This window comes from Scatophagus argus, chromosome 8 (genome assembly GCF_020382885.2).
Source record: "Scatophagus argus isolate fScaArg1 chromosome 8, fScaArg1.pri, whole genome shotgun sequence".
Lineage (NCBI taxonomy): Eukaryota > Metazoa > Chordata > Actinopteri > Scatophagidae > Scatophagus > Scatophagus argus.
The window spans coordinates 9,636,961-9,647,128 of NC_058500.1; the positions used below are offsets into that span (position 1 = coordinate 9,636,961).

Here is a 10,168-nt window from a genome sequence, read left to right on the forward strand (position 1 = left end):
TGCGGGTAAAGAGGGATTAAAACAGGGCCCGAGGCACTTGTGTTATATTGAAAACATCCTGGGCTGCTTTGTATGGAGATTTGCATACATTGGGGTCTGTGCGGCGATGGCCCATCTGCTGAAGTGCATTGTCCCCAAACAACAAAGTGTGTTTAAATATTTCACATCTCCATCTACTGGGACATAGGTACATAGAAATGAGTGGAGAGTGGGTGAGAGAAATAGAGGGCGATGGAGGGGGTGAAAAAAAGACAAAAAAGGAACAAGTAGATTGGCACAGCTTTGAATTTGAACTGCTCCCAAATGTGCCTCAGTCAGAGCTACAGTAAATAACACTATCGCCGGCCAGGATCCGGGAAAATGAGGAGAATCTAAATATAATACGTTGTAAATCTGAATTCTGGTGGAAAACATAGTTGTCTGAATACAGAAATGAAGATGTGAAATGTATGTTTTGTGCTCTGAATATTCAGCTAAATATAAAACAGGTCTGAATAGCACACACGCAATTGAACAAACTTTACACCTGACTGTTGAAACTTTTGACACATTCTACTCTGTATGAAGAAATGCAATTTTATGAAAACTCTGGACAGACATTTCCACCCAATATTCAGAGATTTATTTTATCATACATGCAGTGTCAAATTAACTATGAAAGACACTGACTTTGTTAATAAAAAAAAGGCAAATATCCACAGTAGGCAGTTTGTTCCAGACTGGTACAGTATTAAGTTATCATCCCTCTGGCCCAAACCCTCTTTATTGTATTAATGTCATAACTCTGGATTTCTCTGACATTTAATGGCACTGTAAAATTAGATAATTACTGTAATATATCTGTGTACTCATGCCCGTTTCCGAGGTCAGAAACATAAAAATTAATAAGGAACAAGTGGGAGAGAGGGGACAGAGAGTGAGATTAAATGAGAGTGTGTGAGTATGCAAGAGAGTTTGAAGTGACAAAGATGGCAAAACTTATTTTTATTAATACAAAGAATCTGAAGTTACTTCGCCATCCAATATTTATGCATCCTCTCTCGATACCCCTGCATTTTTATTTTCGCTCTCCTCTCCCCGTGTGTCTTTCATTTCAACCAAAACACACATCAAATGAAAAACATGCTCAGGGCAGTGGATGGTGGATGGAACAGTAAGGTGATTTAACGACGGGACGGTTTGTGTGTAGGCTGGACAGCCTGGTGCAGCCTCCGTCTTCACAACCCGCACACAAACCCATGCTCACATTTACACGTACGCACACACAGACAGACACAGACACAGACACACACACACACACTGACACCAAATATCTGAAAAAACAGCCAAGATGGACGTGAGGAACATGTTGCCTGCACGGGGGAGGATTTTGGAAAGAAGAACGTGGTCAATCTGTTTGTTTCTCTGCCACATCCAAGAAGAGTGATAATTTCATTTTCTTTCATTATTTTCTCTCCTTTATTGTACTCCTAATGTCAGATTTTGAAAGCTGTTGAGGTTTATGTTTAAGAAAAGAGCATATCAGACAATGATTTTTATTTATTTTGCAACAAAATGTCAGTGGTTCTGTCTCTCTTGTTCCCACGTAGTGAGACATCAAGACAAGCATACACAGACTACCTGCATCTCGCCAGTTCTTTCTCGCAAACCCTCTAGTCGTAGAAGGTCACACTTGGACGGACTGTGAAAAAAAGTAAAACAGACACACATTAACCCCCTATTTAATCAGGATTACAGAGAACAACCACACATTATTTAACACACATCACAGAGCATGACAGCAGTAGGGAAATATGGGACACACACACACACACACAAACACAAATCCAACACAATCAATCTAATGGTGTGCATTAGTTAACTGCCAAATGTTGGGCTTTTTATGGCAGGATCACCCATCCCTTGAAAAGATAAATACGGTGCACAGATCCCAGTAATTACAGCAATCCCCTTACAGCACACACAGACCATCCTCACTCACCAGCCTCTCTGAAGTGCTGTCGCCCTGTAGATTAAGTCATTTAGGACAGTTTTAGGGCATCGGGGTGGCTGACAGAAGAAGAGCAGGGTGGAGAGGAGACAAAAGGACAGACAGTTAATGCGTTTTGTCTTTACAGCATTTTGGGGGAGGGGTACTACTTTGCCAAAAATTGGACACGCTGGACAGAATCAGTAGATAAAGATGCAGTGAAATACACACACCTGTGATATATGTGGCGCAGGCAAACACATGATATCTAATATCTGTTTCAGTACAGATCCTTCAAACTAATGAATGAATAAGAGTGTCAGTCAGTCAAAGGTTCATGGCCTTTGTGTAGATCGTATCAAATTAATGAGCAATGAAGAAAATACTGACAGTTCAATTCTCTTAATCTTTGCCATCTTGAGTTTTGGATTGCATTAAACTGTGAACAAATTTAAAGGTGCTCTGTGGATTTTTTTTTTTTTTTTGTAAATAAACAAAGTCATGTTTACATTCAGTGTTACTCACCAAAAATCGCTGTCTGTATCCTTGAGGCCCGACAAACACGGTGAATGCATTTCCTACCTCATAAAACATTTACAGAACTGGTTTTCTCGCTTTCATGGTAACATTTTATTTTGCTAGCTTAGATTCTTCTTCTTCTTCTTCACCTTCTTTGCTAAGCTTGTGCGTTACTGCCTCCAAGCGTTGATCAGCAGAAAAGCGGTGGTAATGTGTCTGGTGTCACCTGTGTACTCGCTCCACTGCTCCATAGCACTCTTAGTGGTCAAAAATTCCCAAGAGTACCTTTAACCTGTAAATTCCTATACAGCTGCTCGTGCTGTCTTGTGTGCAGCAAAATTTCAGTGCTGTCTTACAAAAGGTGAGTCAACTGTCCTCATACCTCTCTTGCAGAGTTTGCTCTAGACTATCTTGATACATTTCTTTATGGTGTAGACCACAGAAAGTTTAGACTCCTCGGGATGTCTTGACTTTATCTGTGCATGTGGGTCTGTTAGTGTGTGTGTGTGTGTGTGTGTGTGTGTGTGTGTGTGTGTGCAGAGGGCAGTGATGGGTGCAGTTTAGCAAAGGGAAGTGAGCAAAGCCTTCAGTGTGATTGATGTCCAGAGGGTAGCTGAGGAACACTAACTCACACTGCTCTCTGACTGCATCTAAAACTCTCATTAGTTTAAGTGTGTGAGAGTTCTCTGCCTCTGTACCCTTTAGACCACACAGAGAGGCAGAGGGCCAAAACCACTTCAGATGGCTTTCACTACAGGGGAGGTATATAAACAGGTGGATGTGGATGACTGCAAGCACACAGAATTTGACACAAAAGCACATTTTTATGCCGTTTTTATTGTTTGTTTGTTTGTTTTGTTTTTTCCTTTTGCAAATACACAACGGTGAGTGCGCAGCTTAACAGCAGGGCCAAATGAGGTCTGAAACATGAGCGGTAAACATTTGTATGGACAGATGTGGATTAATGTTCATCTTTTCTTTGAGCCAGAGATTAAACCTGATTTACCGCCTAACAGGTTTTAGATTTTTTTTTTCTCTCTTTGAATACAGAGAAATAGAAAAGAAGAAGGAGGTAAATGAAACACAGTGGAAAAGAGAAAGTTAAGGAGAAAACAGAGTGGTTGTGTTTCTTACTTGTGGGGCATTTGCCAGAGGAAGCCAGACAGTGAATGTGGAGGGAACAAAGGCAAAGAAAAAAACAGCAGAACTGGATGGAGGGGGGGGGGCAGAGGGAATCATCAGATGCTCCTCATTCCTGTTTTGGGTTGCTGAAGTAAAGGAGGAGAAATTTGAGTCATGGGGACGGAATCAGAAATGTCAACAGATTGAGTCAGAGCAGAGCTGGGACCGTCTGGAAGGAGAGAGTATCAACACTGACTGAGGGGCAAGCAAGATTTTGGGACTGTCACTGGGCTAATGGCAAAACTATTGGACATTATGTGTGTGTACGTGTGTGGATGTGTGTGTACGTGTTGCATGGGGGAGGATGTGGGATTGGCTTAGTCTGCTGTCTATAATGAATGGTTAATGTTAGTCGGGGAAAAAATGAATACGGTCACCATCTGCTCGATCTAAGTCTGCGTTCTGTACATGTGTGCATGTGCACATTTGTGTGTATGACAGTCACGCAGACAGTCACTCACATGCACATGCACGCGGATGCACACACACACACACACACACACACACACACACACACACACACACACAATGTGCTCTTGGAGGGGGATTTGGAAATATGGAATGGAAGAAAAAAAGGAGGGAGGAAGTAAGAGTATACAGCTATCAGAAGAGAGACATGCAACAAAAACTGCACAAAACTGGAGAAAAAGACAATGTAAACAAGAGGAAGAGAGGGAAGGACATGATATTCATGTAGGTAACATTGCTTGTTTAGATGTAGCAGAGATGCAGATCCAGGTGAGCACAAATAGGGCACAAGTCATGAAATCTGTCAGGCTTCTCAAGCACATGTAGCCTGTGGCTGCAAACACACACACTCTTAATCCACGCACACACACACCAGAAACATTCACAACACACCATAAGGGAACAGGAAGGTTTTCATTACCAATACTATAAAGGATGTTGACTACGTTAACTAAATTATACAAATTGTACCACTTGAATTATGTGTTATGCTTTGATTTGTGTTAACGACACATGTGCAGCGGTGGAGGTAATCTTTTATTTGGGTAGAAGAAGAAACGAAATTACGTAAAAATACTCCACCACCATTAAAAGTGCATGAATATTTTACTGAAGAACAGAAAAATTATTAGTGAAACTGATTTACTGCATGAAAGTAAAAGCACTCATTAAGCAGAAAGGTTCCTAACAAGAAAATGTACTTCACATATTTTGACCAAAACCGTAGGAGCTCTGTATAGATAACCATTACTAGACTACCCTTTGAATACGCAGTAACAGTATTTAAAGCTTTAGGGGGATTACAAGTGTTACTGGAGCAGTATCATGCGCTCACACACATTAACACACACACACTCACCACCTCACACACCGACACAGAACAAATGCATGTCTTTCATATATTTTGTATTATTTTATGGGTGCGTGAAAATGTCATATTTGTCTCTAAAGTTTAAAAAATTAAAAACACAATTTTTAAGCATCATCATGCTCATGGGTAGCCATGACAGAAAGGAACTGCAGCACCGCTAAAACATTTGTGATACAACACTGGGTTGATAAGTAAATACAGCCTACGTCGATAATCCTCATGCTACTATGTGCTCTGCATTATGCAGAGGGCTGCATACACACACACGCACACACGCACACACACACACACACACACACACACATGCACATACACACACACACACATGCACATACACACACACACTGCCAGGTTGTGATTAAATTCTCTGTGGCCTATGATCCGCCTCTAAATCTTTGCAATTTTCATTTTATGCAGCTTTAATATGGATCATAGTTGCTCTCAGAGTGCCCCATCTCCTAATCTGGAGCAATCTGAGCTGAGCCTGGCTGGGCAAACAGCTGACGCTAAGACAACCAGTCACACTCCACCAGCCAGCAAGTCAGCCACAAAGCCTCTTGCGTAGGCCCAAAATGCTGTGAGATAGGAGAAACTGGAAATATTTTATTGAAAATTTTATGAAATCGTTCAGTAGATATGCAGCAACTGCACGCTGAAATAGCAGTTCATGTGTATATTTTGTGTCGAAACAACTAAGTTAAGACATGCAATTGTCTGATGACAAATAAAGGAAAGTCACAATCTAGAAAAATGCATCTATCATCTTGACAGTTTTGCAGGATTTTAGGGAATAAATGAGAAACATTATCAAAGTTAAAAGTGTCACTCTTGTTGTTGAAGCTGATAATAAATACTGTACATGTGCATGGACAAATATCTCGATCTGTTTATGATCTGATGGGTCCGGATGAGTGTTGAAGAAGGTGGAGGGAGAGGCTGAAGGGTAACGCTTGTTGAGGTCACGGAGCTGCTCTGTGTTTGGGTGGGGTACTGTGTCAGGGCATATTAGACACACACATACACATAGAGTGGATCTTCACATGATATACAGACACACACACACACACACACACACACACACACACACACACGAGATGACCCTGTTTCTCAGAGTATTGGAGGAGGCCATAAGAGGATTAAGTAATTAAGGGTGCACTGTTAAAAAATGTATATTAATATTGTAATGCTTAGATCCAGGAAATCCAAACTCATTCTCTCTAAATCATGTTAAATATTCGTGGCAAATTGTAAAAAAGATACGCTGATTATATATTCAGAATAGTCCTGTGTAGGAATGAATGTAGGATGAAGGAATTTGCATGTTGGTGTCTTGATTCTCTCAATCTAGATTAAAATGTCAAGTCAAAATACTGACACGAAAACGAAGTGAAGCGTTGGACCAGGAGCAGGCACCCTGCTGGGACTCATGTAAATAATACCTCTGCTGGTGGAGGAAAACCCACAAACTGAGCAAGGCTAATGCTAGACTTAACTTGCTCTCTCTCTCTCTCTCTCTCTCTCACACACACACACACCACACACAGTGGTGTGTACACACCGCTTTACACTTCCAGTTTGCTTTGCTTCATCTCTCTCTGCAGTACTGACTTAGCCATCCACAAATCGATCCAGCCCGCGATGATCATTTCTTCAGCTGATTATTGTCGCGGATGTTAATGAGGAGCAATGCAAGAGGGAGAGTGAACATCAGGGGAAGGGGAAGTCACCCCACCACCTCAGCCTGCCTAATCCTCCCAGTGGCAGACGGCAAGACCAGTTAGATATCAGGAAACCCTTATGGACATATTTAGAGCACTGCTTCTCCAGTAAAACCTTGGTGGCCACATTTGTCCTTTATGTGTATAAAGATGAAAACTTCCATTTTTTTAATGATATGCTTTGAGACTAATAAAGGCCTATCTTATGTTACACAAAGCTAGCTCAGTAAGATTTTTCCTGTGTAAAGAGTTAACACTGCAGAAAATCAAACTCATACAGTACCAGTTCACCTTAAAGAGCCCCAGTGTTTTTATGATATGTCAGTAATTGTCTGTGTGGCTTTCATCTTTTGTGCATTGTTCATGACATAGTTTATCCTCATGACATTTGCTTATCCATAATCTGTCTATTATCTGTCCAGGGATGTGCCTCTAACTAATCCATCTTTGTTAACATCCATTGTCACATTAAAATATTAAAAGCCAAACACAACCCGGTCAGACATCCAGCCATCTTAACCTCACACTTTCTCTTCAACTAGTGCGTCTGTAGTAGTGAAACCTTAAAGGATATTTGTCTTAATGTCAACAAATCCAATAAAAAAGCTACAACCAGCAAAGAATTGATCACCCTCATGTTCTCTGTGCAGCCAAAGCCTGTGCTGTAGATCGACACTGTTGTCAAAAGCATTTAAAAACACACCAGTGAGTCACACCTTAGCACTGGGTGACATGATCCCTCATTACAGTGAATATGCACCCTGCAGACTATTCCTTTATCTCAATTGTTTGTTTGTTTTAAAGGAAAGCATATAAGCTTGAATTGTTTTAAAAGATTTAGATCATCAGTAAGAATGAATGAGGTCGATGCCACAGACATGCTATGGGACGTCAGGGAGTATTGAGAAACGTACTAAAATGTTGTTGTTTTTTGACTTTGATGACAATGAGAAAAATATAAAATGCTTATGGCTTCATATTTAAAAACCTCAACTATCCACATCCTTATTAATCTAAATTTTTGTGTGTTTCTGCTTAAAAAATCAGACCCTCTGCTCCTAACTCCAATGTCACACAGTGAAGTGCACTGTGCTCAATGAATATACATGTCACTCATTACTCAAGATCAACATGTCACAAACATCGGGAACTACTCACTTTCTGGCATACAAGCAGTGCGGGTTTAATGCCAAAAAACTTGTCCCTCTCCGTGCTGAGACATTAAGGCTGAGGTCTGCCTGTCAGCAAGTGGACAAGTGCAGGTTCACCTCAGTGAACATGATTGAATCACACAATAACCTCCTTCCCCTCATCAAATCCTCTTAAGCAGGCTGTATTACATATCTGCCAAACAAAGAAAACTCAATCAGAACAATCAACCAGGCCAGGCCAAGCCTGTCCTACCAGCTTGTCTGATCCCATTGCCATGATTAAAATGAAAATGGAGCCGGGACATTACCAGAAATCCCATGTTCACCTTATAAGGAAGATCAGAAGTGTGTGTGTGTGTGTGTGTGTGTGTGTGTACCCACAAAAGGGGATAATATAAATGTGTTCTATGTAATTCCCTGGCTTCGTTCACAAAACACAGTTTTGTTTTTTTTTGTTTTTTTTGCAATATTAATAGAAGAAAGATTACGATTGATGGGATTGGATTATTAATATTCAGCATTTCCATTCTCAAAAAGTAATAAATTATTTTTTTATGAGCAGCGTGCTTTGAGGAAAACATGTTTTTATTGCACAGCAGCACGGGAGCACCTGTGAAACTCAAAACAACATCACGAAAGTAGATTAGCTCAGACTCTCAATGTTACAAAATGTTAACAATTCAAAAGAGCTGATTTTAAAACATTAGATACAAATCAGGTATACCCAACACACCATGTTCTGTGGTAGGTCTGCAACTAATCATTACTTTTATTGTCAATATACAAGTTATTGGAAGGATCAGAAAACAGTGAACGCATGCTTGCTTCTGTGTTTTGTCCAGCCAACAGAGCAAAATCCAAAACATGTTCTGTTTGCAAACATATGTGCCAAAAAATAAATAAATAAATAAATAAAAAAATTGAGCAAAACCAGCAAGTGTTTAGCACTTTTGCTGGTTTCAAATGACACAATTATTGCATTGTTAAAATAGTTGCTAATTAATTTTCTATTGATTGTATTCTCTTTGAAACTTTAGTTAGATGCAGCGTATGGTTTCCATTTGTTTCAGAATATGAACTGAACTTGGAACTTAAATTAAACCATCCATCAATTCCTGTTTTGCTGAAATCATTGGAAACCATCGGGCTACTAACAATTATTTGTTTGCTCTGTGTGATTAACAGCCCACAACATGTAAATTCACAAAAAATGCACCGTTTTCACTATTTAATCAATTATGCATATTTAGTGTGCATATCAATTTCTGTGTGTATGTATGTATGTATGTATGTATGTATGTATGTATGTGTGTGTGTGTATGTGTGTGTGTGTGTGTGACTCCTGGGAAGGCTTACAGTAAGAGGCAAGCTTCACATTACTGTTGCTCCAATTCACTTCCTGGGATAATCCTTAACACAACAGAGGGAACCACAGGTGACCTGGACCAACAAAGATACAGTATGGGGCTCCATTATCACATACACACACACATGCACACGCACACACACACACATTTTCACACACACAGAACCATCCATTCATAAATAATATCAATATGACCCTCCCTTCACCCTTCACTCTTTCCCTCTGCTTTATCTCCACTCCTTCATCGAGTTTCTTCTCTTTCCCTCCCATCCTCAACTCTTAGTGAAACATATTGTATCCCTGCTGCCTGAGATGACGGAGTGTCATTTATCCACGGCTCCAAAGTCATCACCTCCATTAACAGCACTGTCTAATTAAACCTGTAAATGACAAACACACAGGCACAAACACAGGCCGTGATGCTCTAATGGCTCGCCATAGCAGGAGACTGATGGGCAGCTGTCTCCTGTCCATCCTCTGTGCAGATCAACCTTGAGACAGGGACCTGGGGGATGTCTGTTGGACCACTGAGATAACACTGGAGGGTTAGCAGAGCATTGATAATGAATGATTTATATACAATAGCCTGGCAGTTAGATAAGTTAATTGATTCATTAATTGAGAACAATATTGTCTTTTTAAAAGGGGATGCGTTCATTGCAGTGTTTGGTATGTCTCACATATGAGTTCATTTCTTTCCAGATATCCATAATAGCAAAACAAAAGCAGCGGGGGATACCGCGGAAACAAACAAGAGGTGTTTTTTTGTTGTTTGACTCGGGAGCAAAAACAATTGGAGAACAATAGCAGTCTCCATGGATCATATCCAGGGTTATTATCCTCTTATTTGCATTCTATGAAAAAGGAATAACAAGGTAGTAGAACTGTGGCTTATCTAGAGCTCCTGTATCAACCACTATGGCG

The 10,168-nt window shown here is 40.3% G+C and overlaps 1 long non-coding RNA gene across 1 annotated transcript; it reads right to left on the reverse strand.

Annotated features, from left to right (window-relative positions):
- Positions 1–1,444: 1,444 nt before the first annotated feature.
- LOC124063587 lies at positions 1,445–2,702 on the reverse strand. Its single transcript, XR_006844122.1, has 3 exons — positions 2,495–2,702; positions 1,982–2,049; positions 1,445–1,681 (listed from the first exon to the last, which is right to left on the reverse strand). It is a non-coding gene; the product is annotated as an uncharacterized LOC124063587 (long non-coding RNA).
- Between the last annotated feature and the right edge of the window lie 7,466 nt (positions 2,703–10,168).